The sequence below is a fragment of the Aquila chrysaetos genome, chromosome 2 (genome assembly GCF_900496995.4).
Source record: "Aquila chrysaetos chrysaetos chromosome 2, bAquChr1.4, whole genome shotgun sequence".
NCBI lineage: Eukaryota > Metazoa > Chordata > Aves > Accipitriformes > Accipitridae > Aquila > Aquila chrysaetos.
In genome coordinates this window covers 13,573,269-13,588,892 of record NC_044005.1, presented here as the reverse complement: position 1 = coordinate 13,588,892, position 15,624 = coordinate 13,573,269, and the positions used below count along the sequence as shown (strand labels likewise).

The 15,624-nt window shown below is 35.7% G+C and overlaps 1 long non-coding RNA gene across 2 annotated transcripts in view; it reads right to left on the bottom strand.

Annotated features, from left to right (window-relative positions):
• Nucleotides 1–15,624, bottom strand: part of LOC115335136 — a 53,244-nt gene that overhangs the window by 14,343 nt on the left and 23,277 nt on the right. For both annotated transcript variants that reach the window (XR_005931575.1, XR_003921372.2), the window contains exon 2: nucleotides 13,938–14,036. This is a non-coding gene — a long non-coding RNA (uncharacterized LOC115335136). The remainder of the gene's footprint in view (nucleotides 1–13,937; nucleotides 14,037–15,624) is intronic.

Below are 15,624 nucleotides of genomic sequence, written 5' to 3'. Positions count from 1 at the left end.
AAAGATATAGAAGCCAGTAAAAAGAATGCACTTCAGGACAGTTTAACTCTTGAGCTATTCTTTTTTGCCCTCGCCACTGTTAATTATAGGTTCAAATTTCTTACAAGAGTTAAAAAGAAGACTCATACCTAATTGCTATTTTCTGCAATTTATTTAATTTCAAAGACAACGATTTAATTTCAAAGTTTGTTCACATTACTGAGAGAAGTGGAGAAAACCTGGAAATACAAAAAAGGTAAGATTCAAGGTCTGATTTTCAATGTTAGATCCTTGCAGCTGACAGTACATTTGTATGTGCATGTAATAGACGCAGTCTGTTTGAAACCTAATGACCATGTGACAGTAAATACATGGCAGATCCAGACCTTGAAGTGGATGCTCCCATTATGTTTGTGCTAATACCGCTAATACCATATACATACAAATTAGACTGAACAGTTCTTAGCAACAAGTAAATGCAACAAGATAAAGTAATGTAAGTTTATACATACACTAGACATCTATATAAATATGCACATTCTATGCGCATCTAATAAACACATTTCAGTCTATGCGCATCTAATAAACATATTTCAGAAGAAGATTTAAAATCTTGACGTCCACAGGCCCTCCAAACATGCTGTGGCACTCACAGAGTGAAATCTGAGACTATTAAAAACAAATGGGAGCCTTGCTTAATCAGGTCTCTGCAAACTGAAGAAGCCCAGAGGGGCACCCAAGAGAATCCTTGATGAAAATCAAGATTATAATTACATCAAGGTGAAAAAAGGCATTGCTCCTATCTGCTTCTCCAGAAGCTTCTCTAGACTTACAGGAAACACAGCACCTTATGCTCTCAATCAACAGAAAGCAGCAGTGGAAGAGATGGACTAAGAATTGCATAAACATTGGTAAATGTCTTACAGGAATGTTTTTTAAAATCTTGATGTTCTTTTTTGGCTTCTGGGGTTTTGGCAGGAACTCCGGTCTCTAGGCCCATTTCTGTGTACACACTTTAATGATGGGCTTGATTAAGAGACAGTAATTCCCCAGAGGTTTAGCTATCTTATTTATTGACACGAACATGGGTACAACGCCAAAATCAAATGGTTATGTCCCAAACCAATGGAAAATCACAGATGCAAAACCATGATGGATTCTTCATTTTTCAGGCTTCATGTATTTCTACTGTTTTCCACTGCATATAAGCTTTATAGCCTAACCAACACCCAACCTGGCCTTGGAAGAGATTACCTTCCGCCAAACAACAAGCAGTAGCAAAAACATCAGCCTACATCTGCCCATGAGGGAATTACATTGAGGTCCAGTTATATTTGTCCCAGTGACTCTGCCTGCCAAGTGAGCCAGTTTCCCTCAAATGAGGATTTAAAGGAAGAACACAGATGTTGGCTCTGGGATAAGCTAAGACAAGACTGCTAAGGAAAATTCTAGACAATGAACTGTGTTACAGGGTAGTTCAGGAGTCAATCTCAAAGGAAAACAAGGCAATGAGTTTATAAAAATGAACTTGCTGTCCAACCTTCTCCTACACAGGATTCCAAATTTCCAGTGAGGTCAATAGGATTTGCAGGCACATAATATATCTCAGGACAGGACTTTGTATTCAAAACTCACCTTATCTTGATGAGGTGCAACCATTTCTAGAATGACACTTAGAACTATTTAATAATGATAGGGCACAAAATGAAGCTAGCCAGCAAAGCAGTATGTGGGCAAGGCAGCGTGCTTAGCATTTATAAAAAGTACTCAGGAATCATCACTGATCACAAATTCTGTATCTCCTTAAGATTACTTAAAGGCACAAAAAATTATATTCAGGAATAGAACCAAGGTTCTGCTTTACATAACTGAAAGGCAATATGAAGAAAACATCCCTGCCGTCCCCTGTACTAAACTAATGGCACTGAACTTCAGACTAATTGATCATTTTCTTCTTCCTCTACCCAGCAGGCTCAGGGAGAAGAACTCTCTCCTGTGGCTCTGCATTCCCAAGAAAGTTCAGTCTCCTGAAGTCTCTCTTGCAGGAGAAAATAGAGATGCTCCACAGCCTGTAGCTCTACCATATATTCTTTTACTGGAATAAGAAATGTTTCTAGATCAACAACTTAAGAAGCCAATGGAGCATCTGTGTGCCAACATTAAAGTCTCTTTTCATCTGTGAGAATTCCACGCTTTCTAAAAGCCTTGCCTTCTCATAGGAAGGTGGCCAAAATCTCACAAAGATATGAGTTTGTGGCAGAAATCTACAAGTTTTGATCACTAATTACATTATTTCTGCTTTTGAATATATCTCAGTGTACATGTGTACATTATTCTGTATGGTTTTGTTTCTTTTTTATTATTTTCTTTGGTTTGACTTCAATCTGATTTTCAGTTTAGTATGAAATTGTGAATATTTTATTTTTCATCCTTTTTTAATGTTGTGGTTGTTCTCATTCTGGTATTTAGTGACCTTCCCCTTTACTTGTTCCTTTGTATTTCCTTAAGGCAACAAGTCATTCTTGTGGTGCTGTATGAAGATGGGGAAAGTTGCCAGCAAAATTTTTGATGCACGTGCAATAGAAGTCCTCTTACCACCCATTCAGGTTTGTAAAAGGTAACTCTAGGTGGTATTTCTACATACAGTGGTACATTTTATCCACAGAGGTAATTGTAAAGTCTTAATTTGTCTCAATTACTTATATATATATTATATGCATAGATATTTCTCACATAACATGATAGTGTAACAAGTACGTATGCATATTATACATATGAATATGAGCGCACACATAACATTTTCCAGTATTCCAAATAGCACAAAGAAATCTTAAACAACCTGGTACTTGCAAACACTATTATATGAACAGAACAAAATGCAGTTGTCAACCAATTAAAAACATTAATGTACGAGGAACATATTTGTGTTTTATTGGATTTTTTTATTTAATTTTAGAAAGATTTTTAGACTATGATATATAATATTTCTCATGTAATAATATTTTCATCAAATCTATCTATATGAAATCTGATCATTCGTTTCCTGTGTTAGAAACTCAACAGTGTAATAATCTTAAAGAACCAAATCGTGAAATGAACTAGATACAGAAAGCCCCCACAGTCCAGTTTCATTATTATGACAAACTGCAAAACCCAAAACCCAAATATTGAATCTGATAAATATAAATTATGTTGTAGTTAGAGTAACTGTGATACAAAACCCACTGATATCTTTTGGAAAACAAATGTCTCACAACTTACACAGAAGGTCATCAAACTGATAATCTAGTACAGCAGAGAAAAAAGCTGAAAAACAGTATAAACTGTGTAAAGGTTACTGATGGTGCAATGAATCTTTGAATATTGTGTTCAACCCATCTTCAAAAGATGTTTAGCTAAAAGAGAAAGGTGTCAAAGACAGGTAATGAAAATGTGGTTAAAGGCACAATATGACCCTATTATAAGAAGAGACTGAAATGATTAAGTGCTAATGTGACACAGGCATCAGATAATGAAATTTTGGCAGTAAGTGCCAAGAACAGTTATGCCGGCAGTGGTGTTTGACAAGAATTCTCAGCAAAGAAACACATAAAGGAAGCCTCATGTTTCTGATCACTACTGTAAATGTAACAAAGAAAGAAAATGGAGGGGCTCAGTCATAACCTTCAACAGCCTGCCAAAGTAAACAAGAAGGCATTTGATTTTCAGCCAATAAAGACGAAGTGAAAAATGAAAGTGGGAAAGCTCTGGGTAGAGCTTTTTCTGGTAGAGACAGACAGACAGATGTGCATGATACTTTATTTATTGCTTTTTAACAATACAAATGATTGGAGAAAATTGAAGGTTTTTTTTTTTAAATTAAAAATTAGAAAGTATTAGTCCTCCAGACATGTGCTTAAGATGTTTAAACAAGGTACAGTGAACTTTGGAAAAATGGAAATTCAGTTGGAAAAATGCACTTTTCGTTATCAATGCTGTTTCCTGTGGAAGCTGAACTGAACTGTGGGATTACCCTTCCAAATGCATTACCAGACTACCTAGGATAGACTCTTTGCCAAGAGGCTATGGGAGACCACTGATGGATAAGAGTCAGCAAGACAGAGATATGAAATATTTCTGGAATTAACCCCTTGTACCTGCTGTGCCAACAGCAGGATATAAAACAGCAAAGTAATAAATTCTGCAGAACACTTTTTAACATATTTCATGAGACGTTAATTAATATTTGCCACAGATATTTGATAAAAGTAATTGCAGTTTCCACTATGGCCATCACACAACTTCCTCAAATAATTTTCAAAGTTAGCCATCACGCTGCTTCTGTATATGCATAAATGATCAGTGTTTCCTCCGGCTCTGGAAGTGGATATGGCAGTCACATCACTGCATGCAAATTACACTTGTTCTGAAATCAGAAGTTAAGCTAACCAGCAGTAGTTTGATGCTGGAAAGACAGCTTTTCTAAAATAATCCACCATTTCAGAGGCAGAAGTCAACAGTCCCTAACCCAACAAGACTGTACTACATTGTATAGCAGGAGAGACACACTGACCTTTCAGATTCAGCCTGCTGCTATCTGTCTGTTTGTCCATCTCTTTCTCTATTTCCTGCCTGCTTTTTTCCCCCTAAGTAGGTATTTAATGATTTCTTTGATATCCCTTACTGGTGCAAAGTTGGGAAGGTGATTGATTGTTGTTAGAAGTGTTAACGCTAGCAGCAATCATGTTCCATTGTTTTAGAAAAAATATGGTCCATAGGTAATTGTCTTAATAAATTCTTGATACGCTGTTTGACACCATGACAGATCATTGACTGCAAATACTCCCAGACTTTTTGACTCCCAGGCAAGGATAAAGCTTAACACATTACTTCATGTCAAAATTGAAAGGTGGAAAACTAAAAGATGCAGAGTGAATGGAAAACTATTGCAAGACTGTCTTACATTCTTCACAGTATTGAGTATCATATCAAATAATACATGCTTATCAAGATATTTTCTGTATCTTTTCATTAAGTAGATATATCCGAATGTCCTATGAAATGACCTAAGAAAGCAGGAGCCACTGAATAATAAGCAAAGCCAAGCTGAAGGTGTTATGGAAAGAAAACACTTAAATAAGCAATGTTCACCACTAGAGAATCTAGAGAAAGAACGAGAAACGGTGACCATCAGAAGTCCTACAACTATTCAGGAAGTAGCATTTAAAAATAATTTTAAAAAATATTTTACAGTGACATGTATTTATCTTCCACATACTGATCACAGTGCCAAACAAGTGTAATAAAAGAAACAAAGCCAATTTTAAGAAAAAAAATTTCATTCGCTATTCAAGCCATGGATCTGGTAACAGATGGAAACTGAACCTCTTAAACTGTTCTTACCATAATGACTACTTGGAAAACTTACTAACTCCAATTATAGCCACAATTAGCACTTTTTAAGGACATACATGCATAAAGCACTGAGACAGATCCAACACAAAAAAAACCCCAAAGCCGTGTTTTCTGTTGTGTTGGCTTATCACACTCCACAACTGGAAAAGGATTCGTCTTTTTCACCACTTCCCCAGATTTCCCCAGTGTCCTGGCTTCCAGAGAATGGATTTGTCTTCGTGATTTTTAGTGACACCTGCAGTTCTCTAAGAAAAATGCAGTGAGAAGGTTTTTTCCTGTGGTGCAACCCCAGCACAGTGCCCTCCATCCCATTTTTCCACCACTAATGGGGCACTGGGCACAACCAAAAGGCACAAAAGGAGATTTTCCAGTAACTGTTGAATCATCCCACTGGGGCCACTGGCAGTTAGCATACCTGGGATGTAGACCAACTCACAGCACTCTTTTACTGTAGAACTTAAACACAACTTTCTTCCCTTTCCCTTTGGCAGCCCTATGATATACCCCAGTTGCAGCTCAAGGTCTACCTCTTAATTGACACAGCCGATGTCTCCTAAGCTACAGGCTTTTTTCCAGCCTGCAATACAGGAGACAGAATCCTAGCACTATTAGCTACTCACTTACCAATACGCTGTGCAAATCCTAATGTCACTTCCTATAGCTCATTGTCATAGAATTTCACACTATGACATTAATAGACACATATTTTAGTGACTGTTAAACATTATCTGGAGAAGAGTCATTGATCCACGAAGTAGAGACTGAATGCATCTTGAAAAAAAAGAACGAACTTCTGCCATCAACAGGTTGTAATGGTGTTGCTGCCTATCATACTCAATTACTGTTTATTTAAAGAGCTTCTGAGAAACTGTGAGAAGGCTCATTGCTATTTATCCCAAAGCACGGACGTTAGCCTGCAGTTGGAATGGAAATGGGCTAAGATTTCCAATGGAAAAAAAAACTTCTAGCCAAGTTTTAATTGAAGATAGATAGCAAATAAAACTTTTTTTTTTTTCCTAGGGAAAAGCAGACTCTGAAAACAAAACTGTATCAATGAATTTTGGATTATTTTTATATCAAAAGTCTAAATAATAGAAATTATATACAGAAAAGTATTTAGAAAGCCTTGAGTGAATAAAGAAAAGCCAAAATTTTCTCCAGAAAATACCAAGGTGAATACTGATGTATTTTTCCAATGTGAAGATACTTATCTGTTAGCAATCTGATGTTCCTAGCTCCATCTGCTCATGATCATAGACTAATTCTTAAAATTAATCATTATGATTTTCATTCCACAGTTTTAAACTGAGTATTAATATGTTCTGAAAGCTTTATTGCCTCTTAGAATTTCACGTTCCCAATTAGTCATTAAACAATCACCTTTCATTATATATACTGTTTCCCTCTTGGAGCAATGTTTATCTTTAATAGACAAGGGTCTGATAAATATTCTGGAATAGATTAATTGTTTATCACTACAACTTATAGACTTGCCTAGTAATGAAGAGATACTGCTATTCTGTAATTCAGTAAAATAAAAATATAATGCACCCAAACATGTAATTATTGTCTTTTTTGTTTACAACACACACATACTAGAATTTATTTGGCAAAGCAGTCTGGAATTGTTAATTCTTCTGAGGATTATACTTCTAGGAAAGCTTTGTACAGAAGCTTCTTCTGTAATTCATACTGACACCTTACTAAATCCTAGCTAAATACTCTGGATCAAGACCATAGTTGCAGTGTTCCATAAACAAGGATAGTCTGGAAAAAATACCCTTATAATGTTTAGATGTCCAGAAAATATCAAAACAAGTTACTGTAAAGTTTGCATAAAACCTGAGATTATGGTGAAATTAAAATGCAATCAGTGGCTATGCAGCAAAGTTGTGGAGGCTTAGATGGGGAACTTATGTGCCTGTCTTAGCACTGCCTAGACCAGAGACATTATAGAGATTCCGTTATGTTTAAAAGACAAGAACATCATGTACCCTGAAGAACTAAGTGTTTTCTAAGGGTTAACGGTAATGCTGTCATATAGAATATTAATATTAGGCACTACCATCTATCCCTTTCAGTAATTAATTAACTGATAAAAGACAATTTATTCATTCTGAAATACTGGTTGACTTCCTCTCTCGAGTACTTGGATTGCTAGACATGTCCAAGCCAGAATGCCTAGCTTGCCAGTTATTTCAACTATCTCTTTCAGTAGCCAGATACTCCACCCAAAAACTCAGTACAGAATGTAGAAAATAGAGTGATCCCATATCTATCGTGTGTTCCCTGGCTGGGAGGAAACATAAATCAGGGACCTAAAAAGAATAATGCATTGCCAAGGCTTACAATGTTCAAAGACTGTGGAGGCACAGACCATCTAATATTAGTAATTAGTAAAACATTGTTCCCTTTGCAACAGAACTGGCCTAAGAATTCTTAAGACAGTGGAGCAGAATTTAATTCTGGAAATGAAAATGAAGGAATGATTAGACAGCAAATTCTCAATGAGTATCACATGTCCTAAAGAGGCCAGCACTCTGCAGCTATGAAAATCGCTGCTCTTGAACAGGTAATGCAATAGAATGGGAACTTATGTCTGCCACATCAAGAACAGTCTGGAGTGATGTGATGCGTGAGAGACCATCTGGCCTCCATTAAAAAGAGAAAACAAAGTATTAGGACACGAGAACACAGAGAAGAAACCTGTCTAGCAGTTTGAAACTGTGTCTAGAAAACAAAGCCAAATAATTCAGCAGCCAGCACTGCAGTGATGTTGAGAAATAAGCAAGCCCACTTAGACTGATGAGAAAGGAGGTTGATACGTGTAAGCCAGTTAGTTCAAGAAGCTGACACCCTTGGAATAAAACACATACATACCACTGTGCACTGATGTTGATACTCTAGACTCCCAGGCATAAGCTCTTCTTTTAATGACCAGACAAAAACTTATTTTCTCACCATTCCTTCTAGCAGAATGGTTTAGATGCCTGAGTAGCAAACAAATGACACTCCTGCTGTCAGGGATAGCTGAAGAGATTTTAAGCATCAAGGAGGAGATTTCAGAAAGTAGAACCACGTGGGCAGAACAATGGAGATTTCAGAAAGTAGAACCACGTGGGCAGAACAGTGTATAGTGCTGATGGTAGCCAGCGTAGCCTTAACAATCTAAAAGATGCAAGAAGCAGACCCACCAGGTCAGAAACGTTCAGGAAGAGATAGCGAATGAGCCAATGTGGATACAGTCCTGCTGTGCTCTGTGGATGTTGCCAAAGCTGATACAGCTGCATAACAGATTGATGCTGTAGGAGACAAGCACTGTGTGAACATCCAGCATTTTCCCCATAGGCTTTACAGAGTAAATCACTACCATGTATGACATCCCCGGTGCTACTATGAACACCTCACCCGTTTGATTAGCCTATGCATTTACCCAAATGGCACAAGAAATTTTGGCTCTGGTGGCATGCTCAGGAGAAGATTAAAAGACAAAAGCCTTCTTAACTCACTTGAGAAGAAAAGTCTGGAGTCTAGCTACCTTTTGCATAGTATTTGCATCTTGAACAACCAGCAAAGAGAAAACCCCTGAGAAACACAGCCCTAACTGGGAAAACCAAGGTATCCCACATGTAGACTTGATCACGGGACGTAACCTGCGCATGTTCTGCACAACTGAAATGAGGCTTTGGAATAAATCCTCAATACAGGGGAAGCAAAAGGCAATATATTAATTGCAAAAGATCTTCAAAGCATTCCCTTTCAATAAGAGAACTTCCTTATATGACATATGCTGAGTAGCAAGGAAAGGGGCAAAAGCACATCTCTACTAATATTGCAATGACAAAATTTTGGATCTTGAATGCCTGCACCATAGCAAACTCATTATAATAGCTAACATGGACCCATTTCAAGAACTTGTGGTTCAGGGACAGATATTGGTTAAGACCAGAGGGCATACCTAGGACTTGCTTTTTTTCCCCAGCAACAATAACCTTTGAGGTAAAGAGTACAGCCTCTGAAAAGGTTCATCAGGCAGTAAATGGAAACAGCCGTGCTAAATATGAAAGGCATTTGGGGGAGGCCTGTTTCTCCAAATAAATAAAGATTTAGGGCAGGTGCCAGACTTAGAGGGGAGAACAGAAAATTGGGGACTGTTCCTCATCAAAGAGATTATTGGATAATAGGGAAATACCAGGAGAAAAGCCTAAATTACTGCAGCTGATTCCTCTTCCCACAAGGTAAACTGCACGTCTGTTCTTTCCGTAAGGCACAACTAACATACCATGCCTAAAATATTAAATTGTTCAAAGGAAAAATTACACACATTTATTTATGGTTGCACACAATATCGCCCTTAAAACTGTGCAATGTCAATGCACATTAGGAATTCAGCAGGAATTAAATAGCACTGAAAATGTAAATAGTGCTAGAGTTCTTATCTCTGTACTCGATCATACAAAAACCCACCCCAGATAACTTTATCTTTCAATGTGTCCAGCTGCACATTGGTGTCCAAGGTCCTGCTCCTTATAAACAAGGTCAAAGCAGAAACTCTCATTAATTTCAATAATGCTGGACCTAATCCTACATGTAACACCAGACAAGACACTGTCATATTTTCAGACTGATCTTTAGTCAAAGACCGTTTGCTTAAGGACAGTATTTTTGCAAAAATCCTGTGTGAACATAATAAAGGGTTAAGCAGAAAGATTTTAAATCAAAACACTTATCAGTTCTTCTCACTTTTATCCCTATTCATATCATAACTCCTCAAAAAATAGTGAATTACTTAAACAGTTGCAGCTGGTACAGAATGCATTTGGAATAACCATGAATTTCTACAGCTTCAGCAGCAGCATGCTTTGGCTTAAACAGTCAGAGGATGGCTCAAATTCCATTCATCTCTTCCTCAAATAAGTGCTTTCTACCTTGTGTGAAAAAAATTAGTAACATGCCAAAGTAGGAAATTAAACAGTTTGGGATTTAACAAAGGATTGGAAAAAACATAAACTACATTTGATCTGACCAAAAAAGTAGAAGGATCAATTAACTGAGTGTCTACATGAACTTAAAAGTTTGATGAACATTAATTGGTTTAATTACCTCAATTAAGACAAGCTGCATATGGACAGAATAGGATGAAATATTATTGGTGATAAAAATTAGTCAGGACAGTCAAATCTAAAACTTACTGCTAGCATTTGCAGAAGAATTATACCGTACTGAGCAACAGGAAATAAAATTCATTAACTACAAAGACAGTATCTCTGACTCTGGAATTTCCTGAACTGCAAACTGCTGGAGCTGGGGAGAATATTCTGACAAAGTAACAATGCATGATTGCCCTGTTCTAATGTTTTTTTTTTCCAGCAGCATTTTATTTTAGCCAGTACTGGAGACAGGAAACTGGCCTAATGTAACCTTTGGTCTAACCTAATACAATTGTTCTAATGTTCTCAAAATGGATAATGGATGCATAAAATCAATAAAGGCAGCATAACACATAAGGTGAAAACATATAAAAAGATGATCTCTCAACTATTATCTTAATGAGACATGGTCTTGGAGTCATTATGGATGATTCTTCGAAAACAGCAGTTCAATATGCAACAAGATTCAAAAACACAAACATAAACTACTAGGAAAGAGACAGAAACAATTCTGAGACAATATAAACCTACCATGTTCCCAACATCTACAAAGTATGCAGTTCTGACATCCCATCTCAGGAAAAAAAAAAGACCCTATAAAACTATAATTTTAGTTTCTAAAAAACTGTAGCTTCGATGAAACCATAGAAAGTGTATCAAAGATAAATAGAAGTATGGAACAGTTTCACAAAAGAGAAACAAAACACACCAAGATGCTTCACTTCAAAAAAACCCTAGAAGATTGAAAGCAAAATACAACTAATGTCAATGTTGAGATGACTAATGTCATTAATGCAATTAAGACAGTTAACAGAGAAGAATAAATTGTTAATTGTTACTCTGCAAATAATAAGGCTCACCAAACAAAAATCTTACATAGCAGGTGAGAGGCAATATCAAGCTAGATGGACCTTTGGTCTCATTTCATGTGGCTGATCTTATATTCTAAATGACATGAAGTAAATGATGTCAAGAATTTTTATGTAAATATTTATAGGGAAAGAATATAAATACAGTGGATGTTCGCAATTATTATAATTATTTATATCGATTTTATGGAAAGAGCTAATAAAGTTGAAGCAGATTAGCAATTAGAGTTCAGGAAAAGACCAACCACAGTAGTTTCCTGTAAAATTCTTACACCTTCTTTTGAAAGCACAAATATATCAGCAATTTTTAGAGATAAGATACAGGACCAGATGGAATTCTTATATTCAGATGAACATAAAGTGCAAGACTTTGAAGTTCTGATTTTTCACAATTTCTGAATAATTTTAGTTTCATAGAGACATATTAATCCAGGCAATACATTTATGAGGTCTTGTTTATTGTTCTGTATTGTCAATGTTTCTCAAACCTATTTCCCAGGACTATTTCTTTAAAAATGTACTACTTGTCATGTCCCACTGCCCAAGCATACCCATGTTTGTGGTTTTTTTTTTTAAATTCCAAAAAGACTTAGGCACACTGAGTAAACAGATTTAATAAGCTGAACTGAATCGTGACTTCTCCAGTTACATTTTTTGGCAGAAAATGCCTTTCTGAGTTTCTATTTCAGTAAGATTCACTTAATACAACCAAAGCTGAGTAGGCTTTGATCCACAATTACAAAGTTAAAATATATGGAGGAAGAATAATGCTGGGAAAATGCTCTCTTGGCAAATAAAAGCTGGAGCAAGTTAATCCCACCAATTTCCCACCTTTAATGAGTTCAAATCTTGCCATCGTTAATAATACTGAAATAGTTATTAACATTTATATAAATACAATTAGAGAAAGTCTTTGGACCTGCTAGTAGGATCGGAAGCTATTGGAACTTCTATCACATGAGCAAGATCAAAACCAAAGCAGCTATACTCCTTTTTTTTCTTTTGCATTAAGTAACTTCATAGCCCAAGCATCTGACTATCGCCTTGACTTTTAAGTACTTGGCTATAACCCAAAGACAGGTTCAAATAAGGTTATTTGATTCCACATACATGCACATACACACATTCTTTCAATCCACCCTCCTTGCATGCAGGAGTCAACAGGAGTTAAAGGCAGTCAGCGCCTCAAAACACGTTCAGCACTTTGCAGGATGTGGCCCTTTATCCTTATTTGCCCCCTTGTACTTGCTTAGTTCTCTTTGTGCCGGTTCCACTAATAATGTTCCTCTGCAACAAAAAATACTGTCCGAAAAACACTGATGCCTACTGTCATCTTTCCTTGAAGTGCTATACAGTCTATATCCTCAAGTTACTAAATGTAGTTTCTACATTCTATATCATCCATTTTAGAAACTAAGGTAATTCTGAAAAATCGGACAATAAAATTTTCAGTAAAATTTGCAAGATTGGAAAATTCTTCAGTAAATACAGTCATAATTTTTCCCTGAGATATTATTCTATTGTAGTCTGTAAGGAGATCTCTATTTATTTTAAAACATAACAGGACTGAATTCTCATGGCTTGTGATCCTAAAATGTGGAGTAGAGTTTACCCTTGTCATCCAGCTCCCCTGATTTTGTTCAGATTGGAAAACTGTCCAAACTGAAAACTTTCTGCCTGTATCTTTAGGTTCCCATTCAACACAAATGACAGCATTAGATCGATGGTGCAACAGAAATGATATACACCTAGGTCTTGTTCTGACAGTCATTTAGGATGCACATCTGTATCCAAGAGCCCACAGATACTATAGTAGAATACAATAGTTTACGTACAGCAGTTCTATAAATTTAGTGGTAAGGAGGACTTAGAAAATTCATGAGTCTTCTGGACTTCATTTACGGATCATCAAATGAACTATTAAAATTTACTGCAAATCAGCCATTAGTGCCTGACAGCAAGCAGCATTCCTAAACGCATATTTGGATTCCAAAATAAAAGTGACTTGAACCTTTTGGAAGATAGTCAGCAATTTGACTGTTTGCAAGCCTATAAAAGTGTTAAGGAACCACATTTTAGCACCTAAGCTTGAAAATATTAGTTCAAATGTTTTGAACTTTATTCTTAGAGAACATACTGCATTTAACTATGTAAACATTTAGCTTATTAGTTCCTTAAAATTTCTGTTATGAATGTAGTAATCAATAAATTTCCCACTAAGTTTTAGAGGAGTCAGGGTGGAAGATTATCCAATTGGCATCTGAATTGTGGCAACAGCAATGCAGAAGGATTTTTCATTATTGGCTTGTTAACCAGAAAATTCCTAATTTCAAGGAGACATGTAAAAGGACGAAAAAGTCTTCTTCCATTTGAGAGACATTGGTTGTTTAAAACTTTTGAGTTTTTTGCTGTCTACATGAGTATTATCACTTTGTGTTTTGTTTCTAAGTAAGTGAAATACTAATTGAGTTTTCACGCCTTTCCACAAGTCCATTAGTAGCTATGGGAAGAAAGCAGTTATCAAGACAGATAAAAGCACACCTACTGTATTATTTGCCACTCAGGTTAACATGTCCCAACTTCTTTAACAGATCTGTGTAGTGTTTGATGGTCACATCTCCTTTCCAGGCCTCTGTTTAGTCATCTATAAAACAGATATAATATTCTTATCAGAATAATCAGATGTTTACTTTATTAATATTTGTTAAGTACTTACACATTCTTAGATTATTGGCACTAAATAAGTAAAAAATACTGCATACAACTTGCAGACTCCTTATTTAACAAGTCTTATGAGATAGTTTATTAGCAAATAGATTCTCAGTGAGAAAATGAGAACACTACCCACATATTAATGAATAAATTGAACATTTTAACAACTCCATTCTTAGAATCATCTCTTTTTTGGAAAATTTGGCACTAGAAATTGCTTAGCAGCAGCCCCCACTATTGGTATTTGCACTATAACTTTTATCTACTGCTTCATTAGTATTAATGCATTAATAATTCAGGATGTATTTTTATATTAGTAAGATATAGTAGATGACTCCTGTATGCTCATCAGAAAAAGTTACAGTGTGCACATCAAATTATATATTACAGAAGTGGGATGATATTACAGTGTTCCAGTACATTGTATTAAATACACTCTACAATAGGAACTAAAATTAAAAGATGAGTTGCAATATCCTGTATAAACACTACTTTCCCAAAGTCTATCTTTTATACTACAACAATGTTTTCCATATTTAAGGACATTTTAAGAACTAGAATTCTACATTAAAAGACTTAAAAGACAGATATTAATGATGCTCATTACAGAGTTTTGGAACTAACAAAGCCTTTGAGGCAAATAGTAAACCTGAATGATCTAACGGTTCTTTTTAATCAATAAGTTAATGTCATTATCCTATGTAGAAATGCATTTTAACATACTCCAGAGCTCATTCCTTCCAATAAATCAGTGATAGGAATCCTACAAATGCCGAGCACTCTCCTCTCAAATTTAATGTTGTTGCACTATTGCTGATCTTAAAACATGCAACTGAACCACCTTAATACAAATGTACTTTTTAATCTATACCATGTAAAAAAATTATTGATGAGTCACATATTTGTCACTAGTTTTATAGCATTTAAATATAATCAGTTTCCAAACAAAAGGCTATTTTGACACTCAAACACAAAAAAAATTTAGCCCAAAGCAATCACAAGAAAATAAAAATACTTTAATGTGGAACAAAACCCATAGTGTTACATAAGTCATAGGCACACATAAACAGAATACATAAGGTTATTAAGTTGTTAGATTTTAAAAGCAGGTATTCTTTAGTGTTGCCCTCATTCTTAATACCTCTCAGTCTTCAGAATTCTTCTTGTGACATGAATACATTTTTGTGTTTCACTGAAATCAGTAAGGAATTCAAGCAATGAAGAGGCAAATGAGGGGAAAAAAAACCTTATGCATTTAGGTAATCTTCAAATTATATTAAACTGATTAAAACAAATTAACAAAAATTTTAAGCAGTCAAAGAAATATTACGGGAAGTTGAAATATCAACATTCACAGAAAGAAAAACAGATGTTGTAACTAATAGTGTAAAAAGCACCTGATTTTTCATTTGCTGACTGGTTGTAAATACTCAAAATTCACAAAGATAACAAAACAAGGAATGAAAGGGTAAAGAAAGCACAGTAAGGACCAGGTCTTGGACTCCTTATTCAGGTGTTTT